Source organism: Equus quagga, unplaced genomic scaffold (assembly GCF_021613505.1).
Source record: "Equus quagga isolate Etosha38 unplaced genomic scaffold, UCLA_HA_Equagga_1.0 HiC_scaffold_100_RagTag, whole genome shotgun sequence".
NCBI classification, from domain to species: Eukaryota; Metazoa; Chordata; class Mammalia; order Perissodactyla; family Equidae; genus Equus; species Equus quagga.
In genome coordinates, this window is record NW_025791950.1 from 31881 (window position 1) to 59141 (window position 27261).

The 27261-nt window shown below is 39.4% G+C and overlaps 2 long non-coding RNA genes across 2 annotated transcripts; both read right to left on the minus strand.

Annotated features, from left to right (window-relative positions):
* Positions 1–1953: 1953 nt before the first annotated feature.
* Positions 1954–7351, minus strand: LOC124231860 (uncharacterized). The gene is made up of 3 exons (XR_006886706.1): positions 7131–7351; positions 4043–4104; positions 1954–1999 (listed from the first exon to the last, which is right to left on the minus strand). It is a non-coding gene; the product is annotated as an uncharacterized LOC124231860 (long non-coding RNA).
* Positions 7352–8103: 752 nt separating this feature from the next.
* On the minus strand, positions 8104–17177 carry LOC124231859 (uncharacterized). The gene is made up of 2 exons (XR_006886705.1): positions 12481–17177; positions 8104–10646 (listed from the first exon to the last, which is right to left on the minus strand). It is a non-coding gene; the product is annotated as an uncharacterized LOC124231859 (long non-coding RNA).
* Between the last annotated feature and the right edge of the window lie 10084 nt (positions 17178–27261).

A 27261-nucleotide genomic window follows, 5' to 3' on the forward strand; every position in this document is an offset into this window, starting at 1 on the left:
AAAAAGGAGGATTTGCAGCAGATGTTAGCTCAGGGCTAATCTTCCTCAAAAAAAAAAAAAATGACTTTCTGGTTGTCAAAAATCGTGATGTGGACCATCCTTCAGGACTCAACTATTTTTCTGTGAGGAATCTTTAATTTATCATCCGTTTTGCTGTGGATGACACCACCACATCCCATTCTCAGGTTTGCTCCCTTTGTTCTTTCTGATAGCCACAGTTTACGACGAGCTACTCTGAGATATGAAAGTATTCTCCCAGTGGAGGAGAGATGGCATGGCAAATCATGAATGGTGACACTTTTAGATGATTTGGAGCCCATCAAACCCCAGTGTTTATCAAGAGAGACTACAGACTTTCCTACTCTGGAGGTAGAAAAACTGACAGATGCCAGTTTGTCCTGACTAGGTTCCATGAAGTCTGCTGGGATGGGTGGGAGTAGCCGAAAGATCATATAACTAGCTAAAAATGTGTTCTAGCCTGCATCCTTCTCGTTATACAAAACATCTTTTTTTTTATTAGATTCCCCCTACCACCACCAATCAAACATAAATAAGACTATTTATAGATAAATCTCTCTGTCTTGTCATTGCTCATAAATGTATCTTCAAAAAGTTGGAGATCCATGCCATTGACAGCGTAAGGTCTTCAACAAACTGCCTGGCTCTGTGGGAACAATTAAGAAAGGATGCAGAGTGGTAAAGTACTGTGTTTACTTTAAGAAGAAATGAACACAAATAGCAACAACTCACAACACTTCATCTGTTCTTGACAAGCCTTCATAATAGATCAAAAATGTACATACTTTTTCCCCAAATTCGAGGGTGCAGGGTTGGAATTTGTGAGTAAATATCTTAATTCATTTTAAGGTTGCCACATTCAAATGGCACATGCCACTCTAAAGGAAACCTGAGAAAAAATTTGCCTGAGTTAAACAGAGATCCTCTTAGGAAAAGGTTACAACAGACCCTCTGTCTTATAACATTCTTCAGAATACTTACCTTAATGACTCATGTTAGTTTTCACTTCCATGTCCATGTTGAACTCTAAAATGATCCACCCAAGTGACATTCATCTCGATTAAATTTATTCTACCTGAATTATATATGGCTTTGATCAAAGCTAGTAGTATAAACAGTAGTAGTAATACTAACATGGATAGTAATAGTAATAGCCACAACAAAAGCTACCATTTGTTAAGTGTCCTGTATTACATGCCAAACATTACAATAAGCAGCTTGTAATATTATTTAGCATAATTCATACATCAACCCTGAGAAGAAAGGGTTTCTAATTTCTTTTTCCCGTTTTTCCCATTATAGACATATGAAAACTGAGATTTAGTCACATAGCTACTAGAAAGAAGAAAGAATCTTTTCTCATGGCTTTTGAACCACAGATTCTCTTATTAGGCTCAGAGGCCCATGTGTACTCCAGAGTTCATTTCACAAAGAAAATCCAGGAAGTCCTTCTGCAGGTATTTGCTATTCATTTTTATGCATAATTAAGAAATTATATGCTGCTGCTAACTCTGGTAATGTAATGCCTAACCTCTCACATTCTTCGTTGATTGCCATGCAGAAGACTTGAAAAGAGATATTTTAAAATAATTACCATCAGTAATCATCTCCACACAACACAAATCACATTTGATTCCTCACTAAGACAGACCAAGAGAATGAGAGGTTTTCACTTCAGAATGCTTTCTGCTCCAATCAAGTTAATTCTATGTTTCCATTCCATTGGTCTTCTGAATTTAAACATGGGAAGATGGAACAAATTCTGTATAGGGGATAATGAAATCCCCAATCATGGGTCTTTATCCACTAGTGAAAAAGTGCCTAACTATTATCTTTCCAAGTGGAATCCCATCCCATTTGGAAGAGTCACCTTCCCGGAAGGATTCATTCAGCAAACAGGGGCGGACATTTTATTACTGCAGGACCGTCGTTTACCTTGGTTCACTCCAGAGCTCAGACTTTCACAATCACAGCCTGTCACCTAGAACAATTCATACAGAAGAACAAAGAGACAAATGTCAAGTCACCATAGTTAATCGATGCCCTTTTGTAATACCGATCAGCAATCCTCCATTGCATGGTGATATATCATGTTTGATTTATAAATGTAGTAACCTTTTAAGATGATCAACATATCAATGATTCTTGTGTGACATGTGCCAAGATTTAGCTTCCTATCTTTTTCTTTATTTGAGTAATACTATAGCATTATTCAAGCATCATAATCTTAATCTAGGAGATCTATGATTTCTCAGTGCAATCAACAGGCCTACCAATATCCCCTTACCTAACATCACCTCCCTCTCCCCCTAAATTTGACGTTCATTTCTCTTTTTTCCACTCTAAGGAGAGAGCAGCTATCCTTCTGAGAGGCGAACATGTCTCTCCACGTGTCATATGAACAGAATATCTGCTCCGCAAACCTGCTCCCCAAGCTGCTCTCTGTCATCTTCAACCTCACTGTCAATGCTCTGTCTCCATCTCTGCAGTGCCCTTCCTCCCTTGTGCTCACAAGAAAGTGTCATGCACGTTGATAAAGAACTCGAGTCAAATTATTACTTCAGCTAGGGGCATTTTCTTTTGTCTATTTTTTCCTTTTAGCTTGGTAGTGACACAAGTGGTTTGGTGGTGACACAAGTGTTTGGTTTACAATTTCCCTTAAATTGTGCAAGCACTTTTCTGTTTGTTGCAGGCACTTTTATACATATATGTTATATTTCATAAAGTCTATAAAGCATACAGAAAAGTGCTTGCAAAAAGTAAAGGAATAATTAGCAATTGAGCCTTTAGGTACTTAGGATACAAATCAAGAAATACAATGTTTCTAGAACCTCAAAAGCCTCTGGTGTGCCCCTTGCCAGTGGGAGCTCTCTCCCTCCCCTTGCAGGGATCAAGCCTTATCTTTCACTATATAATGAAAGTGCTTGCCCATGTTAAGTAGTTTTAAGCACTCAAATCAGATAGGGTGAGTTTTATAGAATCAAGCTCACTTCACCAGATATTTGTGGTATATAGAGAATGCACCAGACATTAAACTAGGAGTTAGAGGAACACAATTTATTAAACATAATCTCTACACCCCAGAAACTCAAAGGGTCTTGGGAGGCTTTACTGGAGCTCCTGAAATCCTAAAAGCGATTAGTCTGGTCAACCATAACTATAATAACCCAGGGGGAATTGGAACTGGAGAGAAACAAAATATTTATGGCAAGATTTCTCATTGCTTTGTTTCTCCAAACCAACACATGGGCTGTCCGCTATTTAACTGAGAAAAGAGCACGGACAAATTTTTCTCTAGAAAGTTAGATGTGTGAGACAGAATGGGAACTCCCTCATACATGAATGAAGGGAGCATGTTCTCTCTCTCTGGCACCATGAACTAAGTGTTTCCAGCTTATTCTGAGACAAGAGTCATAATGTGTCAGGGAAGGAAAGTTTGGAAGCAAATTTCTTTCTTAATCTTCTAAGGGCTTCATAGGTGTTCCATGCTTTACATTCCTTATTTGGGAAATAAAGATAATGGAGCTCTGAGAAAATTCACTGGGATGGTGTTTGTGGGGGCTTTGGCACAATGCTTGGCACCCAGGAGAGCCCAACAAGTGCTAGCTAAGCATTTCAGAGTTGTGAATTCCCTTATCTAGGACAAACCATCATTGAATAAAGAAAAAAGAAGAATAAAGTGAGACTGAAGAGGACAATCGCTGGGTCGATGACAGGACATTGCACTAAAAAAGGCCAGCACTTGTGCTTCTATGCGTTACTATTTGTTGAAAGAAAGAACAATTATAATATCACTTAATTCATGGCAAAAAAAACTTGCTTGCAAATTGAAGAGTGAAAAGTGATGAATGGTAAATTTTTTCAGTTAAACACTCAGAAGTCTTCTCAAGCCCCAGCTATCCCTCTCTCTAGAGTCTGGCTGTTGGTTTGCAAAGTGTCCCATACACAGAGGGCAAAGAGAGACTGAAAAAGACAGACTACTCCAGATTGGTAGGTGGCAGGTTTGATAAGGAAGGGAACTCACGTATGAGACTTGTCTTGGGTGGCTACAAGACGTGTGGTTCTCTGCACCAGCCCAGCAGAATCCTGAAAGTTTATATAGAGACGTTGTATTCAGGCTTGTATACCATCCAGATGGTCTCAACAAGTTGTCCTCTTAAGGTTGTGTCCTTGAAAACAGCTCCCACATGTGAACCATGGGTGGAAGGTACATTGCAAAGACACAGGGGTCAGGGAGCTTCAATTGACTGGGTCCAGCTCTCAGGTCCACCAGTGGGCCCATCCGCTTAGTGAGCTCCTCCAACACTGGCTCAATCATTCTCCCTAACTCCAGCAGCCTCATTACTCTGCCACATGTTTGGCGCTGGGTGAGACCATTTTTTGTATTGTAATACTGTATTGATATTTATCTCTTTCACTGATATTTCTTTTTTCACATTTTTAAATTTTAAATTTTTCTTGTATTGGTATTAAAGTTATAGCATAGTGAATAAAAATTAAGATCTATGGCTGGACAAAGCTGGGTTCAAATCCTGCGTTCATTGCTTACTGTGTTATGTGTGCAAATTCCTTACCTTCTGTAAACCTCTATCTATAAAAGGGGCATAATAATATAGCTTCAGAGCTTTATTGGGAGGATTAGATGTAAGAATTTCAATAGTGAATTCATAATAAATAGTGGCTGTTGTTATTGTCTACCCAATTTGATTCTAAGAAACTTGCCTGTGTAGACATGAGGCATTCTTTTTCATATCACCCTCAGAGATGACAGAAGAATTTGCTGATAGAATCAACTCAGTGGATGTTTCCTGATTGATTGCTATGGACCCAGTGCCAAGATGTGCACCAATCCTGTCCTTAGTCCCAGGGGGCTGCTGCTTTCTAATCTGAAACTCTCCAATTCATAGAGTGGCTACACTTATGGTGTGACAATCCACAGATGAGGAAAGTGGGCAAAAGGACTTAGAGTCAGTGCTTATGTGTTCCAGTGATTAGAAAGCAACACCATGCTGCTTATTAAATAAACGTGTCTCGTTGACAAAATGGCTTTGACAAAAATGATCGATGAAACTCATTTCCTATAGGAAAATGCTCCAACAAAGGGCAAAGCCTGATCCTAATATTGTTTAGCTGACTGAGTTCTTTGTGTCTGTAAGGGTTCTGTCATTTAAAGGTGTTTCAGCCAAATTGTCTGTGTACTTCTCCGGCATTGTGATCTGTCAACCCACACAGCATGATTCCTGAGCCCAAACGTTGTGGTAAGAGAGGCCATGGCATGAGGGCAGGCTGACTGGATTTTAGTGATGACAATGCTATGAAAGAGTAAAGGAACACATTACCTGTTTGGGGATATTGTGCTTTTGCTGGGAAACACTGCCTTGCAACAAATAGGGTTTACAGGGTAGTGTTACTTTGGGGCAGAGCTTTGGCAATTGTACATGTCAAATCACCAAAGAGGAAAATAAATCATGGCTTTCAGGGGCTTTAGAGTTTGTGATCCCATCACCTTGGAGCTGCTGGCTAGTAGTGATTTTCATTGAGTAATCCATTGTAAATCTCATCTCGTCATCCTTCAGTTGAAATGTGTGCCTTTTGTTGGAATGGAGATTGGTCTTCTCACTACATGGACATACAAGGTGCACTTATCAGGAAGACTGATGTCCTTTGGTAAGTACTTCTAAACTTACTGGTCCCATATGCTCTCTTATTTCTCAGTGGTTCCCTTGAGAAATTATGTAAATATTCTAATTTTATTGCCGTGCCTATAAAACATCTGAAATCCCTAGGGATATGCAACTGTTCTAACTAGAAGGACATGGTCTTTGACTTTGACATCAGATGGACTTGGGATTGTCTGCTTTTGCCAATTCCTAGTAAAGTGCTCTTACAAAAATTCCTGAGTCTCATTGGCACGTATAGAAGATAGACTTTTGAAATAACTTCCCAGAATGATGTTTGGAAGACAGAATGATTGGAACATACTAGATATTCAGTAAACATTAATTTTCCCTTAGTCTGGAATTGACTTGGAATTAAATTTACCAGCCCTGTTAGAAAAATCAGTTTCATTGTAGTCCAGTCACAAACTTATTTTTATACAGCTTCAGGCACATCAGAGGCCCTCAAGAAGTGGTTGTTGAAAGACCAGGCCATAGTTGAGAATTCAACTCTAAAAGTTGAAATTTTCAAATATGTTAAAAGTTAGCAGCTCACTAAAATATGTGTATAGTTCTCCAAAAAAGGAATATGCATTTCTATGATAAAGTTCTGGTGTAAATATTTTTTAAGTCACTTTAGCCATGATTTAGTTTGGAGTCATGCCTTGTCTGTAAAACCTTTCCTGTAACCCAAGACAGTCTTAACTCCTCACACTGAAGGAAACCTCCACAAGAGAGACCTTACAAATGCCATCAAGGACATTAGAGAACCTTAAGGGGAAAAGGCAGAGGCTATTATTATCATTCAACTTTTCATATAAAAGTAGATACAGACATACAACTTACCTATATTATTTATTTTGGCCTCCCTAATAAAATACAGGTAACAGTATTTTTATCTCCATTTTTGTAGAAATGGAAACAGCCTCAATGAGGTCAAAATACCCGGGTTATGAAAAAAGAATGGGGGCCTAGGTTTCCTTACTCTAAACTCCCTGTTATTTTCTTGTGATAATCCTCTTATTTCTATTTGGTTAAATACTGGTCCTGCCATTGGAACAGGAGACCCACAGTATTTGTTGGTAATAATTTTTCATTGTGTTGATTTATTTCCCTTTTCGGGAAACTGCATTAGCATATATGTATGTTGATATAATATTCAAATCTATATACCCAGGCATCAAGAGTTTTATTTCATCAAAATCGTTTATGTTGTAACATTTCACTGTCTTAGCAGTCAGCAGAAATGACACTATCCCCATCCTCCAGCTCCTGAAATGAAAGCAGACGGCTTTTCTCATTTCCTGTATCAAGAAGGTTTCAGTTTTTCAGGCTAAGATCATAAATGAAATGTGGTATCTTGGAAAAATATTAACATAATTAAAAATGAGAGATACTCCTTCTTGGAAAGGTTATCCAGATTTCAAAGTTTCTAAAGCAATTAAGAGCACAAACCTGCTCGGGGCTCCATTGGTTGTCTGCAGCTCCACTTTTTATCACTCTTTGTCTGAAAAACACATGAGGCTGGCCATGGGCACGTGCAATTCCTGACAAATTAACTCTCGGGGAGACTTGGACCCAAGTAGAAACTGCTGTTCCATTTGTGTGGAAGTAAGGAAGATACAGCCTGTTTTTAAGCTACATCAAAACGTGTGGTAAAAAAGAGAAAACGCATTAGTCTGGTTATTGAGCTAGATGGATAGACCAAGAATTCAGGTCTTTTGAGAGAATTCACTTTTATTTTCTATTTGAACACCAAATTCAATTAAAATAAAATGTATATTGATGCCACTTTCTATCATGTCTTATAATTGGAAGCCCTGAATGTAATACCCCTTCAAGTAGCAAATCATAAATAACAATCCTATCTGTGCGACATATTATTTGCCCTTGTCAATTAACCAATGGTAGAATTTCTCTCAACTCTGATTACTCTGAACATAGATAATGAGTCCTCCTTCCAATTTTTATTGATTTCCTCCTTGCTCTATAGAAAACTATTGATTTCTATTCTCTTGTTCAATTACTAGTTGATTTTAACCTTCATTTGATTTTACTTAAAGCAAAACTTTTTCCAATTGCAACACAACAAAATTCTAGTGAAAAAAAGAGAGCCAGGGCTGCTTAAATTTATAAATGTTTTCGGTGAAAATTTAGTGATTCTCTCTCCACATTATCTCTAGTGAATAGTACAGTGAAATAGTGAACTTCTCTCTCCCTGTCCCTCACTCCCAGCCATTATTGTTACTCACACACAGAAACCATCTATGTTGCAATCAGGATAGAATTTAGGTTTGGGAAATAGAATTTAGCTAATGATGAGAAAATCAAGTTTGCTACTATAGAATAAAACAAACCTAAAAACCACAAAGCAAACCCCCACACATACTTGTATACACACAAATACAATATATTCTCCAGAGAGATGTATAGTAACTGGGATTATTTTTTATTCCATGAGAATTATTTGAATCAGAAAAGGTGACTCAGGGTGAGAGAAGGCCCATATTCCCCCAGGGTTGCAGCAAGAGAGATGTGACAGCAGTGGGAATGGAGGTGTCCTGGTCATCTGTTCCTTGGTGTATCCTGGCACGGCCCAATATGGCTCCTTGTAGATTTTTACAATAGTGTCCCCCATGAATTATACCTCTCTGTGTCCACAACCTTTTGTGATGTGATTATGTCACTCTTCCCCTTGACAGTTGAAGTCTCTTTCCTTATCCTTTGAATCTGGTCTGGCCTCAGGACTTGCTTTGACCAACAGAATGAGGTAGAAGTGATGCACAACCACCAAGGGTAAGGCATTTGGAAACTTACAACTTATGTTTTTGCCATCTTGAAACCATTTCCTGAAACCACCATAGCAAGAAAAAAAAAATATTACATGAAAAGAGATCCCCAATTTCCCCCACGTTCCAGATGAGCCAGCACCCGGTGAACCCACCAGATTAATGGCATTGCATTCATGAGCCCAGGTGAGACACTGAAGAATCACCCAGGAAACCTGCAGAAGTGTGAGAAGTAATAAATTATTGTGTGTCTTTCTTTAACTTTTTATTTTAGATTAATTTTAGACTTACACAAAAGTTGCTAAAATAGAACAGAAAGTTTCCATATACCCTTTACTGAGCTTCCCTTAATATCATCATGACACACCACCATAGTGCAATGATCAGAACCAGGAAATTAATATTCTTAACTGAAGACTTCATCCCAATTTCACCAGGTTTTCCACTAGTGTCTATTTTCTGTTCCAGGATCCAATCCAGGATTCCACATTGCACTCAGTGTTAGTTTCCTAAACCTCTCCGTGGATAGTACCCTTCCATCTATGGATAAAAATCAAGGCAGGAGTCTAAGTCAGAATGTCCTTTCTCAGAGAGAAGTCTGATCTTCCTATTGCTTCTGTATTGGGACCTATACATGCAAGAAGGACCTGGCCTGACATAGAACCTGAACAGCTGTAACTGCAGCTGATGAGAGAAAAATTCCTGAGGGCTGCAATCTTAGGGCAGACCCTACACTTTCATGGATTTTACATCCAAGAACCCCACAGGTTCTCACAGTAAAGATTCAAGAAAGATCCCTTCATGCTTCTTGCCCAGGAGGTGGAGTAATCCTCGTGAAATATACCCACAGCACTCCCCATAAGAAGGCCTACTCTGCAGAAAAAAGACTTTGCCGGAGCCTTATCCTAGCTAGGTGAGGAACATTCCTCCTCCTCCAATCCCCTTCAGCCTTCCTGTGTCATCTAAGGGGGAAAAAAAGAAAAGGTAAGAAACACAAAGGTCATAGTCCAGAGACACCGGCCCACTGAAAGACTGAGATTTAATCATAAGATTATAGAATGCTTCCCCTCTGCCACGCCTTACCACAACATCAACAGCACTCCAGTATAATAACAGTGGAGTATAGCAGAGGGAGCCACAGCATGCAGACTCTCTCTGAGGAGGAGTACTTATGAAGGCCAAAGCAACAGGGGAGATAAACACAATGTAGCCACAGCAAACATCAAACACAGCTCAACTGCTAGCCAGATTAACATAAAATCCTACACTAAAGGCCCATTTACTTCGGTTCCCATTATCTGATATACCATGCTTTCAACAAAAATTTACAAGGCATGTCAAATACAATATATATATATATGGTATAATATATCAATATATTATATGTAATGTAACATATCTGATAACACACATATAATGTATGTGTGTGCATATATATACATAGATATATACATAAAGGATCAGAGAGTAAGGAAGTGCTCCAACAAAACATCAAAAAAATCCCCACAATGATAGGGGTATGTTAGAGGAACAAGAGTCAACTGAAAAAGCCCAATGGCCAGGTCTGAAACAACCTGAATAACAAAATATGTAAAGTAGTATTAGATGATAACCCAAAGTATAAGTTCTACTGGTCCATACTGATATAAATAAATGGTTGAATAAATAAATAAATAGAGGACCAAAGGCAAATCTCCATGCAGACAAATTCCAAATAATTTATGTAGATATTTGTCCCTCAAGGAGGTAGAGATTAATTCTCCTCTCCTTATGTGTGGGCTGCATATAGTGACTCCCTTTCAAAACGTATAGTATGGAAAGAAAGAGAAAAGAGTAACTTTACTGTGAAGAAACCTGCAAACACTGTCTTGGCCCAGTGATCACAGCTGACATCAGTAATGATGTATGTTAAATGCATGTACTTTTGATATGACGTGATGAGAATGTTACTTCCCTCTGTGGCCTTCCTCCCAAACATTGATAAACCCAACCAAATCATACGAAAAAATCAGACAAATCCCAACTGAGGAAATTCCACAAAATATCTTAGGTCTCTTTGAGGAATATTGACTCAAAACTGTCGTGGTCATCAAAATCAAAGAAGGTCTGGGAAACTGCCATCTCTGAGAGGGGCCTAAGGAGACGTGACAACCGAATATAAATTGGTATCCTGGATGGGATCCTGGAACAGAAAAAGGACATTAGATTAAAATAAAACTAAGAAAATATGAATTAATTGTTGGATTTTAGTTAATAATAATGTATCAATATTGGTTTATTATTTATTTTTTGTAAGAAACATGCTAACGTAATGTGTTGATAATGAGGGAAATTGGGTGTAGAGGATATAGGAACTCTTTGTATTTTCATTCCAATTTTTCTGTCAATCTGTAACTGTTCTAAAATAAAATTTTTATTTTAAAAAATCTCAATTCTCAAAAACAATTTTTTGGCGAGCATAGAAGGCGTCATTGGGACAGACTTACATAGTAGTGTTGCAGAAGATGGCTATATATCCAGGAAGGCTGAGCAAGTTTCCATGGTGTCAAACTACTTGTACGGTTCTTCTAAGGACTAGACGCACGTGGGTGAGGCATAAGAATGGCACTAGCATATGAATACTCGTATCGTCACCCTTTTCTTCAACTCTGGATAGAGATGGTCACTTGGTCACAGAGAAAATCCTCACAATTTTTCAATCCTGAGCTTTCAGTCAAGATGTGTGGATGAACTTCACATAACCTTGAAACAGCACAGCCTGGCTCATTTAGAGTGGCTGTCTATTAATGCTGACATTTTCCTTTGAAAGTCCTTGCTTCAGGCAATAGGCCACCCAATAAAAGGACAGGAAAAAAGAAGGTGGCTTGAGATTTATGACCTTATTGTGATTATGAAATTACAAAAAGGAGCTAGCCTTGTCCACACCGGCCACAGACAAGTGTAGCTATAACTGAAATTTACAGGATGTATAAAAGGAATCACATGGGCAGAGCACTGTAAATCCTGGCTGCCCAGTCACCCCAGCGAATTCCTAGTGGATCATTATGGCCTCAAGTTTAAATGGTTGTGCTTAAGAAGTAAAGGTAAGTGACAGGTTAGATACATAAGCAAACAGTGAAAGGAGTTCATTTCCTGAATTGAGAATGGCTGGGAGGAGAGGAATAACCCACACGGGGGAATTGAGTGGATGTCTACAGGAAACTTCAGTTCCTACTAGATGCTGTACTTGGAGCAAGGCTGTAGGGATACTGAGATAGAAAACCACATCCTTAGCATCCAGGAGGCCACTTTTACACATGGAGAGAGTCTGACAACCCATAGCAACACAGTGAAATGACTCTTCTGAGAGAGGTAAGCCTGGTACCGACTGAACCGAATACTGTAGGTGTTATATGAGGTTTGGATTTTATGCTGAGGGAATGCGAGGTTACTGAAGAATTGTAAATGATACCATCATTTTTCTTAATTCTAGAAATATTATTAAGGTTGTAGCGAGGAAACGAGTTATGAGCCTGTTGCAACTTTCCAGGTAAGAGACGGATAAAAGCTTCAACTAGGGAAACAGTCATAAAGATGGAAAGGAGGAATCAGTGCAACACTGACATCCTAGTATGTGGCCTGAAACAGGGAGAGAAGAGTCAAAAATTCTTCGCAGTTGTCTGGTTCAGGCAGCAGGATGCATGTTGGTGCATTCGGTAACATAGGGAGTAATGCAAGAGCAGCAGTATTTTAGGTTGGATTCTCTGGAAATGGGCTCTGGGATGGAGCATTTCATACAGAAGCTGTGCTGGGAAGTGCTCTCAGGAGATAGACCTGTGGGGAAGTGAGCAGGCAGTACTGGGTAGAGAGTTTGATCCACAATGTGGTGGCAGCTGAGGCTTCAGCTGGTCTGTGAGGGCTCTGAAGCTGGAATGAGCCCTTCAGAGTTGTTCCAAATTGAGACAAGCCAACTAGACCTCTGTGTCCCCATCCCAGCCCATCATTGGCCACAGGCCACGCCCTGGGAATGGCTGTACCTTTGAGAAAATGAGTTTCCTGCAGCCTCGGACAATTTCCAGTAAGGAGGGCAACTGCAGAGATCTCCAGCAGCAGGGAGTCAGCTGTATTGACCCTGAAGACCGGATCTGAAGGAATACATGGCATCCACTACAAGGGTGTTTGTTGATAGGATAAAAGTTAAAAAAGTCACTGATTTTTTAGAATAAAAGGTACCTAGACTTCAAATTCAAGAAAGGACAAAACTTTTTTTTTTTTTTTTACTATGGCAACAGGTAATCGCCCAAACTAGTTTTAAATTGGGCCCAATTGATATGAATGGCCAGGCTAGCCCAATCAGCAATGGCCTCCCTAGAGAAACCACACTTTCATATCTTGAGCCAGGCTCCCCTGTGAGATATCCAGATGTACATGTCCAGTGGGCAATGGAACAGCTGCACAAATGAGCGTGAGCTTAGAACAGAGAGCTGAGTTGGAAATAGATTGCTGTAGTCATCAGTTCATGGACAGTAGCTGGTGTTATGAGGGCAGAGACATTTCCTGGAAGAGTTTGGAAAGTGAGAAGAGAAACAGGTCTGCCAACCTAGGAAACCACCAACAGTTGCAATATTTATCAATCTTTAGAGTATATATGAATCCCGAGGGTCTTTTAAAAATGCAGAGTCTGTGATTCAGTAGATGTGGTGTAGGAACCCAAGAATCTACACTTGTAGAAGACTTCCAGGCTTAAATAATATTACTGGTCATTGTATCACATTATGAGTAACAAGGAATTAAATGACAGGAAGAAGAAGAGAAGAAGACCAAAAAAATGGAGAAAGAAGACCCACGGAGGTCAGAGGAGAACAGGTGATGGTGACTTTCCAAAAGCTGAGACAATTAAAGGTCAAGAAGGCAGGAGCACTTGGCATGTCTCCATCTGATCAAATCTAGGCATGATTTGAGTGATAATAGAAAGGGCTCAATTGCTTAGAAGGTCCTGGTGAAACCATGTACTTCTTACCTTCTCAGAGTAACATAAAAATACATGAGCTCTGTTGACATGGATCCATCTACTATATTCGTTATTTGGGGTTGTGTTACTGAGAAACAGAACATAGGGCAGAAGAAGGGTGGGGGGTAATAAATTATGCTAATATTGGGGAAAAGGAGGAGGCAGAGGAATGGCACTAGGGACAGATCAGAACTGGATAGAGGGCTGCAGAGAAGACTGTGAGAACCCAGGAAAAGGACATCAGGGGGAAGGGAAAAAGTTCTGTAAGTGCAGCAAAGGAAAAAGAAGATAGACATTGCCCATTCGACACTTTCCAAAGGACCATCCTAAACCCAGGAAGTACAAGAAAGAAATGCATTTACCAAGGAACGAGTGGATTAAGGAATGAGCAAACATCTCAGATACACACATACTTTTGAAGGAGGGGGTACCTTAGGTTTCCCTCAAAAGCAAAGTGGGGGCAGGTAGTTTATTTGGGAAGTGATGCTATGAATCAGGGAGAGTGAGAGAGGAAAGCAGGAAGCCAATACAAGTGCACATGATCAAGATCACAGCTGTTGGCCGTAGGGGCTCACTTCTGCCAGGACTCCTGAGAAGCTTACGGAATGCCTCCCAACATGTCCGTCATTATACCCACCAGCTCCCATTAGTGGAGCGTTACCCTCTGTCGGCATTAACCCCCTACACTTCTGGCCTGCCCTTCCTGTGGGTTCAGAGGAGGCCCTGGCACAAGGGCAACAAGACATGCACATCCAGTCCTGGAGATTGGATGTTGCCTGCAGAGATGAGCTGGACCCTACATGGAATTGTCTACTACAGCTGTGGCTGAAATCAGAGGTGGGATGAGGGATGTGTGCAATATACCAAAGGCATTGACCATGAGGCAATAAAACTAGTGGGTCTGTAGATATTTTTTGACGCACTACACTTTGCAGTTTCATAGTCCAGGTTACCGAGAGAAAATAGTGATTAACTTGGGTTGCCTGGTAGGAATTGAGCAGTCTAGAAGCTACTATTAGCCTGTTATCTCCATGCAAATAGATGCTCTGTAAATACTTCCCGGGCAAATTTGTTCTTCCCAATTAATTGGCCAAGCTAAACCTTTGTAAGCAGCAATATAAGAGGCAAACTTCAGCTTGGTCCCTGCCAAAATCATCACAAATCCTGAATTAGTCAGATGAGAATTAATGAGCTTTTAGCAGAGCTTGGTTTTTGTCAGACATATTGATCCTGGAGTGAAACAGCCCATTAAAGGCTATAATTAAGATGCAGTTTCTGTTTGAAGATGAAGTGCCTGGGCAGGGACAAATTGCAAGATGCTTGTTCCTGCGAGGCTGACAGGTAATCAGGAGATGAACGTGTAGTCAGAGTTTCTCTTGTTTTCCTCCTGACAGGAAATGACAGCCAAGTTTCAAATGAAACAAATGAAGTTTACACGATTATTTAGACCCTAAAAGCAAGAGGAGCTCCAGATCGCAGATTACCGGTAGAAATAGTTTTCCTACCAAGCACAAGGAAGCTGTTTTGTATTAAATTCATCCTCCCCTCCACTTGCCTGCTTTCCTACTATAAGAAGGAGGGACTTTATTTATTTTTTATTAGACCTCCTCTCACTAGAGAATTGCATTTGTTGGAAAGACTCAGTTTAATAAGAGTTTGGAGTGTTAGCAAAAACCGCACAAGAAGCAGCCTAATAGAGGCCAGGTGGAGATTCTGTAGTGGTGTCAGGAGGAGAGCTGCTGGGCTTGGCCAGAAGGGGCTTTGAAGAATAGCCTTGAGAGGAAGAGTTTGGAGCAAATTGCTGGTGGGTGGGTAGGAAGAAAATGTGGACATTGCTGCATTTTCTTTTTGGAAGATTCAGAGAATGTTCTATTTCTCTCTAATATATTTGGCATGCGTGAATTTTCTTTTTCTTTTTTGAGGAAAGTGAGGAGGTGCTGAGGACTTGGTGATTTACATATAAGTGAAGACAGATTGCAAACAGACATCACAGGACAACAGCCTGGCGTCAGAACTTAGCGCAAATGACATCCTTTGAAGGGCAAGAGGAAAAAAGAAAACACATGAACCCACTTTCTGCAGAGGAAAGAAGGGAGGAAGGAGAAAGAAGAGAAGGGATTTAAGAAGTTAGATGTTATACGAGGTGCCTTTTCTGTCTTATGTTGAGGCTCATTAAAATCCTTGAGAGCAGGAGTGTGGATTGGTTTTATTCCCATTTTAAAGCTAAGAAAACTGAATCTCAATGAAGTTAAATGACTTGGCCAAATTTAGCTATAAAGTAGCAGGACCAAAATCTGAACACTTGTCTGATGTCTAAGTGGTCCCCCACCCCAACTCCTAGAATTGCCTCACAACAATATTTTATCATATTTTTAAAAAGTATGTGGCTAGGTACATAGGCCAAATTTTACGGGCAAGTTTAAAGGCATAAATGCAAAGCATCGAGTCAGCTCGTATGGATATCTCAGGGACGCAGTTATAGTGGTTATTGTCAACCACCTACAAAATTAAAGCACTTTACCTGACATGAACGAAAAGTAATGTGGAATTTAGACGTAAGTGTCAAGTGCAGTGTCATTGTCGTTTACTGTGAATATCACCTAAGGACCATGACCAAGGATGCACAATAGACTGGAACTCTCCTTCCAGCAGGTAGCAGAGAGGATGATTCTGAACCTCAGCTCCCAGAGATTCTCTGTGGGTAGCCTCATCAGAAGAGGCAGAGGTGAACATTTGTCCTAATCAGCTTGCCTGGACACTAATGATAAGATGATAATGGGAAGTGAAAAAAAGTTGGTATACTAACTTTTTGGGCAAATCAAGTTTCTAGAATGTTTCACTTCCTTTTGTTGGTGTTATAGTAGCTATCAACAACACCCATGCTGACCTTGAACCTGCACCATCCTTCCTAGGAGGAACGTGGAGCTATCCGGATGGTAGGTACTGAGACCACTGTAGTGGATGCTGTTGCTGCCCCACCCAGATCCGCTTTCCTGGGGTGGCATGTCCCTCTCCAGCTGCTGCTAACTGCTCCCAGATGCTCCCTTCTCCTGAGAATTGGCCTGGGCAGAACAAGAGCTGCCTTGCCTGAGAAGTGACTGCTCTTTACGGCTAAGCTCCATCCTTGCCGCACTGAGGGCAGCCTACAGACGTTGACTGGCTAACACGTAGTACAAAAGCCCAACCGCCTCATCTCACAGAGAGACAACCACGTGAAATTCATGTGACTGAGCCGCCTGTGGAATCAGGCTGAAGTCAGTCACCAGTTAAGCCCAAGTCTTTGCCTGGCTTCTTCCTCTGTCCTATCCTGCTCCCCTCATCCCCTTACAGGTTTCTCCTGAGAGCTCATCCTTGATAAATCACATACACGGAAGTCTGTCTCAGGTTCTTCCTCTTGGGAACCTGGCTTAAGATAACTATGCTTCTTGATCCAGTCTTATGTGACACCCCAACAGAACCATCCTTTTTAATCCAGTCTTACGTGACACCTCAACAAAACTACCATTCTTAGCACCAGCTTAGTTCATGGTACGATTTCTGGATCAAGGCAATAAGAAGGATCCCCTTGACGTTCAAAATATTTCTACAACATACTTGAAGTTGAAGTTGAAGTTACTTAAAGAGAAAAAAGCTTTTCATTCTAAACTTAGATAGAAGATTTAAAATACAAAAACTTCAAGGAAAGAAAGCATTTTAAAAGGGATATATTACTATGACATTATAAGTGTTTTAAAAGTAGAACAGGAAAAGGATATGAAGGAGCTGGGTTTATGTGACATTTTGACTTGGCAATTTTGATGTAATAAAGTTGAAATGGAAGCTTTAGTACAATTGCTTTGTAATATAGATCATTTTGAGTTTTTTCTAAATAACATTCTCACTTCATCATTGAATATCACAATATCACTTTATTGTGAATATTCATGGCTGGAGTGGGGAATATTGGTTAAAGCAGGTGTTGAATATGTACATTTTTGCTGGATCATTCCTATCACATAAAAATATCCTGTTATTTCTCCAATTAGAAAGAAAAAAATCCTACATCTCAAAAGTTCTCATCACAAGAAAAAAAAAGGTTTCTTCGGTAATTATGTGAGGTGATGAGTGTTAACTAAACTTACTGTGGTAATCATTTTGCAATATATACATATATAAAATCATAATGTTGTATACCTAAAATTAATACAATGTTATATGTCAACTATACCTCAATAAAAAAATATTTGCCCAATGTCCCCACAAACTCAAATACCCCCCAAATCACTAAATACAGGAAAGCTGCCCACTGAACAGGAGCACTCACACTGGTGAGTTATGTAAATGAGAAATAAACTTTTATTGATTTAACCTAATGATATTTTAGAGTTTATCAAGCAACTAGCATTTCCTCATTACTCCATTTTTTGTGTGTCACTGCTATTCATCCTTAAATACTTGACACTACACATCTCCAGAAAGCGAAAAAGGAAAATCATCTCTGGATGCTCACTTTTCCCTCCAACTATTCATCCATTTCTTGCTCACCTATACGGCAAAACCCCTTGTGTTGTTGTCCATCCCTGCTAATCCAAAGTATATCCTTTCAAACTCGCTTGAACATACTATAATCATTTGGTGAGGTTTTTCCCTCACCAGTTTCTGAAAACTCTTCTTGTCAAGATCACTGGTGACTTCTGTGTCACTAACGCTAAACCAAGTGCTCAACTCTTACTTGACCTGTCAGCTGATCACTCTCTATTCCTTGATGCATTTTCTCCATTTTACTTCCAGGACAACACTCTTGCCTGGTTTCCTTCTTGCCTTCCTGGCTTCTCTGTCTCAGTCTCCTTTCCTGGTTCCCCTTTTCCTTCCCTGCCCCTACATATGATAATGCCTCAGAATTAAGTCCTTGGACCTGGTCCATTTTCTATCCAGATCATTCCCTGAGTGATTGCTCTAAGACCCAGGCTTCACATACATGATCTATTGCAGAAGAATCTTGATTAATATCAGCAGCCTGCTCCTCCCTGCCCAAAGCCCAGCTTTCCATGTTAGTATTCAAACTCCCCTTGATGTCAAACTTAGCATGCTTAAAAAGAACACCTGTTATTCCGTACCCTAAGCCCTGCCTGCAGTTCTCCCCTTATCACTTAATGGCAATACTGTCCTTACAGTTATTCATGACAAAACGCTTGTGTCAATCTGACTCCTCCTTAGTCTTTCAGCTCATATCTATTCCATCACCAAATCCGGAAGGATTTACCATGAAAATAGATACCCAGATTTTGAGCACTTTGTACTCCTCTTGCTGTCATCACCTGGTTCAAATCATCACCGTATCTCATCTGGATTAGCTAGTAGCTGGTCTCCCCAGTGACAGCAATCATACTGAGCTGGTTAAAAAAATTGTCAGATTATGTCACAACTCTGCTCAAAACCATCCAAAGATTTCTCATCCCATGCAAAATAAAGCAAAAGTCTTTGCTAAACCTCTAAGATATGAACTGCCTTACCCCAATACTTACCTGACTTTTTCTTTTATACTTAAGCCTTGTTGACTTTCCCACTGTTCCTTGAGCACATCACAAATGTTCCCACCTCTTGGGCTTTGCACCTGCTCTTCCTTCTGCCCGACAAGCTTCTTCTGTAGATATGGCTAGGCTTGCTGCCTTCATCCTTTATTATTTTCTTAAAAAGTTACCTTCTTGTTAAGGGTTTTCCTGGGTACCCGTGATAATTCATATCCCCTCTCCTGCTTTATTAACTACTCACATTTAACACAATTGAACGTATATAATCAAAGCACTATGCTTTTAATTACGTAGCTTGTTTATTTTCTACTTCCCTTCTGTAGGATGCAAGTTCCATGAGAGTATGAACGTTGGTCTATTGTGTTCAATGTCTATGCCAGCACTTAATTCAGTGTCCAGCACATAGTAGGTGCTCAATTAACGTTTTGTGTGTGAAGAAGTAAGTGAATAAATGTGTTTGAGATAGCGGATGTTAAGGCAGAGTAAGGAATAGGGTGGTTTGAACAAAGCATCTAGAATACAAAAGGCATTGATCTGGCAGTCATGTGTTCGTCCCACTAACTTATCTCAGTAAGGTCAGCATTCTTCTTAAACTCAGCATCTTCTCGTTCTCTAAAAATGTACCTCTATCTTGGCATCTGCAATTCTAATTCCCTGATTTTTCTTTTAAAATCATAAAGGTTATGTTACTTCAATCAATAGATTTGAATACTTAAAATAAAATATATTTAGTTTCCCATTTCCAAATTGTGATAATTAGTGCAATTAATCTGATTGTGTATTAAATTTTTCCATTGTGCTTATTTTGAGTGATTGGGTATTTTTTAGAATGGTGTTGTCAATTTTTTTATGTCAGTGGACCATTTGACATCTGTACACCATTTAGTAATTATTCAGAATATATTATTAAATGTACTAGATTTAATAAAAATTATTTCATATTGTTGGCAGCAAGAAAACTTTTTGCAAACTTTTTCTGAAGTTTTTCTATTTAGCCTAAAGATGGTTAAGTAGGTTGAAAAGTAGTTGTTATTCATCCACTTGGTTCTCTTTTCTTTTACTATTATATTTACTTTAAACAAAATTAGAAAATCCTAAACCACATAATTTCATGTTAGGAGGAGTGGTGGCCCATGTTTGTCCTGACAGATAATTCTGGCAATTTAATTTGAACATGGACATAGTCGGCCTATGATGAATATATGACAGTGGGTCTCAATGAAAATTACTCCCAGCACTTTTGGGTTCTGATCGAATAGTCATATCAACCTTCAAAACCTGAAAGGTTACATTTTTATCTTGCAAATGGAGTCCTCATTCTTAATGCTGGCTGAATTCAGATCTGAAAAGTCTTACCTGGTGTTCGTTTGTTGTCATCTTCTCTTGCATCGTTTAACCTATCAAGTTCTTTTACAAAAAGTAAATAAAATTATGACGTTGGAGGAAAAAGGCAAATTTTCAGCAATCATGTTGTTATACAAAATTTAAACATCAATTTTCTTCCTAACCGAGCAGTCAAGAAAACTATTAATTGTTGGTGAAAAAGTTAATTTTTAAGTAATTGAAACATAGGACCAAAATTTGGATTGCCTAAGAAATCCTGATGTGTTCTAATCTAGGAGAAAGCCAGTGGAAATCACAGAAACGGTTTATTATTTTTGATCTAGGTTATGAGGAAATACTTTCATCTCAATCCTCATTTCAAAGACTTGTCTGCTTACCATTTCTCTTGAAAGCCAACAGACCTCAGTGTGGAAAAGTAATGTCTTGTTCTACCTGTATTAACTGATTACCATTTAGTTATATTGACAATTTTTACTGTTCTATCCCAGTCTGATTTGAGATTAAGAGGCAAATTATCTGTGGCCAACTGTTCTCTGTGAATAAACCACCTAGTGGCTGAGAATCCAGGCACAGACTCTTTCATCTGCACAGCAACAATGTTCCTTGTTCACATATAGTGGGTCCTACATTAACATTTATGCTAATGCATATTCTCTAGTCTACATCAGAGCTCATAAAACAATCAGTTAAATAGAAATTATCTTCTTCTGCAGTTTGAATTTTTAGCATAAAACAAAACAAAAAACCTTCATTCATTTCTCCCTCTGCTGAGAATGTGTCCTATACTAAGAAATGATTCATATGCAACACATTTTTGGTTCCATCCGACTGTAAATTGGAACGCTTGTTAGCACGCTCACAACAGATAGAGAGTAGATACAATGATGTGGAGCACAACGAACAATAAATACACTAGAATGTTCAAGTTCAAATAATATTCTAAAATAAATAGACATAACTAAATGAAGAAAATTGGCTTTTGCCTTAAAACAAATATACAAGGACAGGGGAAAAGACAGATCAACTTTATCCCAATTGGTGTCTATAAAATAAACTTTAGGGGGCTGGCCCCATGGCCGACAGGTTAAGTTTGCCTGCTCTCCTTCAGCGGCCTGGAGTTCGCCAGTTCGGATCCAGGGTAAGGACCAACACACCACTCACCAGGCCATGCTGTGGCAGCATCCCACATAGAAGAACTAGAATGACCCACAACTAGGAGATACAACTGTCTACAGGGGCTTTGGGGAGGAAAAAAAAGAGAGGAAGATTGGTAACAGATGTTAGCTCAGGGCCAATCTTCTTCATCAAAAAATAAAAGGCCAAAAGAAAATCAACTTTAAAAAAGAAGCACATGATTTTACATTGTTTTGATTGCAAAGGTATAATATGATTTGTACTCACTTGGAAGCAAACCAACTAGCATAATGGTTGCCTCTAAGGAAGGACTGAGCTGAGTCAAACAAATTTACCAAGGATACCCAACCGGCCCCTGTAATATGATGACACTGTGGTACTAGGAGGTCGACGATCAAGCAAAATGTGCACATGGAAGTATGTCAGATATCTAAAACTACCCAGGAAAGGAAACAGACCATGCTGCGGGGGCCATGAGGACGCCTTTGGCGATGCCTTTGAGTCAAATTGGGATTGCATTAATCATAATAGCCTCCTGCTGTAAAGGAATATGCAACAATATCAATGGATAAAGGAGTTTTGGTAATGGCTTGTTTGGTAATGGTTAGTTCAGCTTCCTTTCTGTGCAATAGACCTATCATTAATTTTATGGTTGGTTTTACAAGCATTTTGGCAATAACAAGATTTATATTAGTTTTTGCTATCAAGAGACAAACTGAATTAAGCATCTCTCATTCTTATCTCTTCTTTGACTTTAGAGATAAAATTTTCCATTTTGTCCTGATCTATTAGTTTGCATTTGTTTTAAAAATAAACACCAGTGTCTTTTATTTATTCAAAAAGGACAGGAAAACATAGACAGCTTCATAAAATGTTTTCAGAAGTTTCATAGCAGGCATATTTGGAGATGGAAGACTCACTAGTCCAATAAAAATTTATTTTTGATATTAACAGTTATATTTCCTATTTGCACTTTTAATATTTAGCTACATATGTGAAATTGTCAGTATATATAGATTTACATTCTGTATTCACACTGAAGACCTGTTTACTATTTACATCATAATTTTATCGGAGTATAATCTTTTCCTTTTAATAGCCCTTTTATATTCAATGCAGTATTTCTGAGTCATCCATCCATTTTTATCGATTGGGGATATAATAGTACACACTAGTGAGAATAAAAGGCATTTAACAAAAACAATACACAGCAACTGATTTTATTGTTTGAATATTGAAAATACCATTGCCGAGACAAATCACTCCTGTGAATTTAATATTAGTCAAGATGCACTGACCGCCCCAGTTGTTTAAACACATGCAAAACGTTTGATAAAAATAGCAAGTACCCAAAGGATTTCTGTGAAAATTAAAAATACTCTAACATTTTAAACTTACAAACTGTGCATGAACCAAATAATCACGTTGCTTTCTCTTGTGAGCTTGCCAAACTTCCTATGGACAATTGGATAGACTCTGGAGACCACCTGGCATCCTATGACCGTGCTCTTGAAACACATTGTATTAAACAAACCTCAAGGGGCTGGCTTGGTGGTGCAGCGGTTAAGGGCACACGTTCCACTTCTTGGTGGCCCGGAGTTTGCTGGTTTGGATCTTGGGTGTGGGCATGGCACTGCTTGGCACGCCCCGCTGTGGTAGGCGTCCCACGTATAAAGTGGAGGACAATGGGCATGGATATTAGCTTAGGGCCAGTCTTCCTCAGCAAAAAGAGGAGGATTGGCAGTAGTAAGCTCAGGGCTAATCTTCCTCAAAAATAAATAAAATAAACAAACTTCAGCTTGCACATCCCCAACCTCACTGAGGTGCTGGACTGGACGAAGCTTACTCCAATTCAGGCATGCATCTTTCAGCAGCTGAGAAGGATCTTGACACGGGAGGGTTCAAGTTCTCCTTCTTCTCCCACAAACCCAGAAAGTAGAAGAAAGCAGGAGAGTAATTAAATCTCACGTCAGTAGGAATCGTTCACACCCTCACACTCCAGGGCAGAAGTAAGCAACCAAATATACATATATATATATAAACAAACACACATACACATATACACCCATATGTACACACACACACACATATATATGCATAAAATACCAAACTGAGGTCTTAACTTTCCATTGTTTCCATTGCTTTAATAAATCACAATCAACAACTACTAATTCGTGTTTATAACTATTCAAATATTTTCAAAACACGTCTGTATCATGTCTACCAGGGAGAAGCTTTATTTCTTTGTTTCTACCCTAAATTCCAATAGTTTGATCCAAAATCTTTTCCCACTTGAAGAGGGCTAAGTAGTGAACTCTGCTGATAGAAAATTCTACTTAACCCCATTTGTGAGGATGCTTTTCAGCAATTATAGTCATTTAGACTGAGGCCTTCATAAGTCAATCACAATAGGATCCAGTAAATTTATTGGCCTGGTTCACTGATGTTTCTTAAAGTTACATGAAAATTAAGGTTGTTTTCAAGGAATTTTTTCTTTCCTCTCAAGGATGCTAGGTATCATTATGATAATGCCTAAGATAAGAAAATAATTTTGATTGCTTTTAGGACATACTATCCCTCATCATAAAGCCCTAATATTCCAACATACAACAGATATTTTTATTGCCAACGTGTCTAAATAATTATATCCATCATTGGGATAAATAGATAATTTTAAAGATATTTTGCCTCAAATTTTAGCACAAAAAAAATCATATAGTATTGCTTTCTCTATCTTCTTTCTTTTTCCTTTTTTTCTCTCCTTTCTTGATCAAGTAGAAATGACCAACTCGAATCATTATTCCTGCCTCGGGGTACTGAGTCCATATATCACTCATGTCTTTTCAATGAAAGGTGCTTTTGCTGTCTATTTATTTGTATTTTCTTTTTTGACCAGCATAAATTTCCCATTGAAGCTAATGAGAATTGAATCTCCTCCTGGCCTTCTGTGACCCCAGTTACAAGTACAATTCAGGAGGCTCCAAATTTATATCTCAGGTCTTCTCCCTTCTTACATCATCCTAAATAAACCTCCATGAGGGTGGTTGGAGGGATTCACCCACAGCACTGTCATTTTAATCGACACTTTACTTTGTGGCTAATGGTTCTTCTTCCTCTGAATTAGAGAAACAAAGAGCAATATAATTCACTTTTATAATAGTGAAAAATAAATTAAGCTTCATATAAAACACAAGTGTGAGTCCTCTGTCAGCCTCAGCATAATTCAGCATGGGGCCTCTCCTCTTGTGCCTCCACAGTGGCTTTTCTCTGTCTTTCCTGAGGACATTGGAGTCTGTCATTAAAAAGGCCTGCAGGAAGTTAACACAGGCTTTCACTCCAAACAAACCACAGTGGGCAAATAAAGGCTGTTTCACAAGAAAATGGCTCCAGGGAAGGGCTTCATACATCAGGAGAGCAAGCTGCGAAGTGGCCAGGCCCCAGGCCATTGCAGCTGCATGGGGTCCACCATCTGCCCCGACCCTCTCCTCCCACGGGGCATGGACACAGCCCCCCAAGAGCCGCAGGATCTGGATATCCAATGCTCTCCTGCTGGGATCAAGGACTCTGCTGAAGCTGCTCAGGTCTTGCACTTTCCACAGAGAGGGCATCCATATGCTGAGCCCTTGTTTTGCACCAGGCCAGCCTAGGCTGCTAAATATATTATCTCACTACTTCTCAACGAGTGTTAGAATCTCCTTTTTCCTAGGAGAAGAGGGGAGAAGGGGGACAAATGCTCAGAATGGTAAAATAACTTGCCAAAAAGCACACCACAGGGCAAAGACAGAATTTGAACCTCTATCTTTTGATATCAAATCCAGGGCTCTTTCAGCTATAATAGGTTTCTTTTGGATAAGAAAAACAGGCTAACAAGAAATATTTGTTATTTTTAAAGATATGGTCAACCATCACCACATTTCCTGTAATAAACTGTAATAGATTGCTACAATTCACTATCATTTGACTTAATTCTTTAAGATAGTCTTTGAATAGTCAAGAGCACCTGTTTAAAGATCATTCCTTTGCAATCAAGAAATACTGTTTGGGTCCGGCCCTGTGGTGCAGCAGTTAAGTTTGCACGTTTTGCTTCGGCAGCCTGGGGTTCACCGGTTTGGATCCTGGGTGCAGACATGGCACCACTTGGCAAGCCATGCTGTGGTAGGCATCCCACATATAAAGTAGAGGAAGATGAGCACGGATGTTAGCTCAGGGCCAGTCTTCCTCAGCAAAAAGAGGAGGATTGGCAGCAGTTAGCTCAGGGCAAATCTTCCCCCCTGCAAAAAAATACTGTTAGCCAGTAAAAGCTTTTGATTCTGGGGGCACACTTAGTAAAATACATGCTCCACAATAGCGGGCATTTTCTCTATTTTTTTCATCAAAATATCCCCAGTGCATAAAAGGGTACGAGCCATATAGTAATTGGACAGTTAATGTTGGTTAAATGAATGAACAGTTAACAAAGATCAAGCTCTCAAAGAACAGCATCCATTTTGGTTGAGTGTGTTGATGGGAAGGTATCATAAGCAAATTGTTTCTACTTCTCAACATTGCCAATGGTCCATGTAAGTAAGCCCTTCAGTGACGAGGAAGAGAAACTTCTTCAAGATTCTACTGTAGAAAGAACAAACAGAAAGGAGCAGGATGAAAGGACACATTAGAATTAGTGTCGGGCCCCATAAGGCACTGGCAGGGCAAGTGAAGCCAAGGCTGTGGGGACAGTAATGGGCCCGAGATTCTTGGCAGAACATTAGCGAAAACTCAGTTCTTAGCAGCACCCACAACGCATCCTCTTTGGGGGCCATGCAGATGGCTGTAGAATTTCAGGAACAGGCTGCCCGGTGTCCTCTGCACATAGTTTGTGCTCTTGGTAGGATCTACCTAAGGAAACTGGCATATGGAAGACTAGCCTAGGCCAGGAGTGGTCTGCCCCAAATTGCCCCAAACATGCATGGTACATGGGAGCTAGGCCCAGGATGCCCAACCTGGATACATAAACTCAAGTCACCTTCTTTGCCACATATTCCTTTGGGAGTGATGGCTCAACCTCACAGCTCAGGTTTATGCAAGGAAACTGGTCATTTCCGAGGCCCATTAGACAAAGTAGAAACTACCAAATAAGGGTAACTGAAAGATTTACCCTTTAGCCTGCTGCCTGGTAGGCTAAAGGGACTTGAGATTGCCATGCAAGACACAAGTAGCATAACTACAGATGAGTAAGAGTCCAGATCACATTGAAATCCTTCATCAAAGTCCCACTCTGCAATAGATACCATGATGAGGGGCAGTCACATTGGTTAGCAGAAGTCATTACAAGGACTCTAAATTATGCATTGAAGAACTGCTATAGAATGCAGAGGGACATTAAGTTGCCTGATGAAACCGGAATTCTCTGTCTGGGCCCATGATGATATAAAGGATATTCTTTTTCTTGATGCTGTGTGAGCATTATAAATGTACTGGTCAAAATTTGCAGTCCTTATCTAATGGCGTTTCTTCCTCCTTTTCTTCTTCCTCATTATTATTATTAATAATAATAATATCATTATAAAAAGTAATATATGCATATTGTAAGAGAGTCAAATAGTACCAAAGGATATAAAATGAAAAATTAAAGACTATCATCAACTAGCTCCTACTTCCAATAGATTTTGACCACTATAAGTTTCCTGTCTGTTTCTATAATTATAAAATGGCAAAAAAAAAAATACTGCATTTAATATATTCAGACAGATAAGGGAAGACATGACATCTAGGAAATAAGAATAGAATGCTATATAAAAAAGAAAATCAGAAAACAATCTAAAGTCCTTGAAAATTAAAAA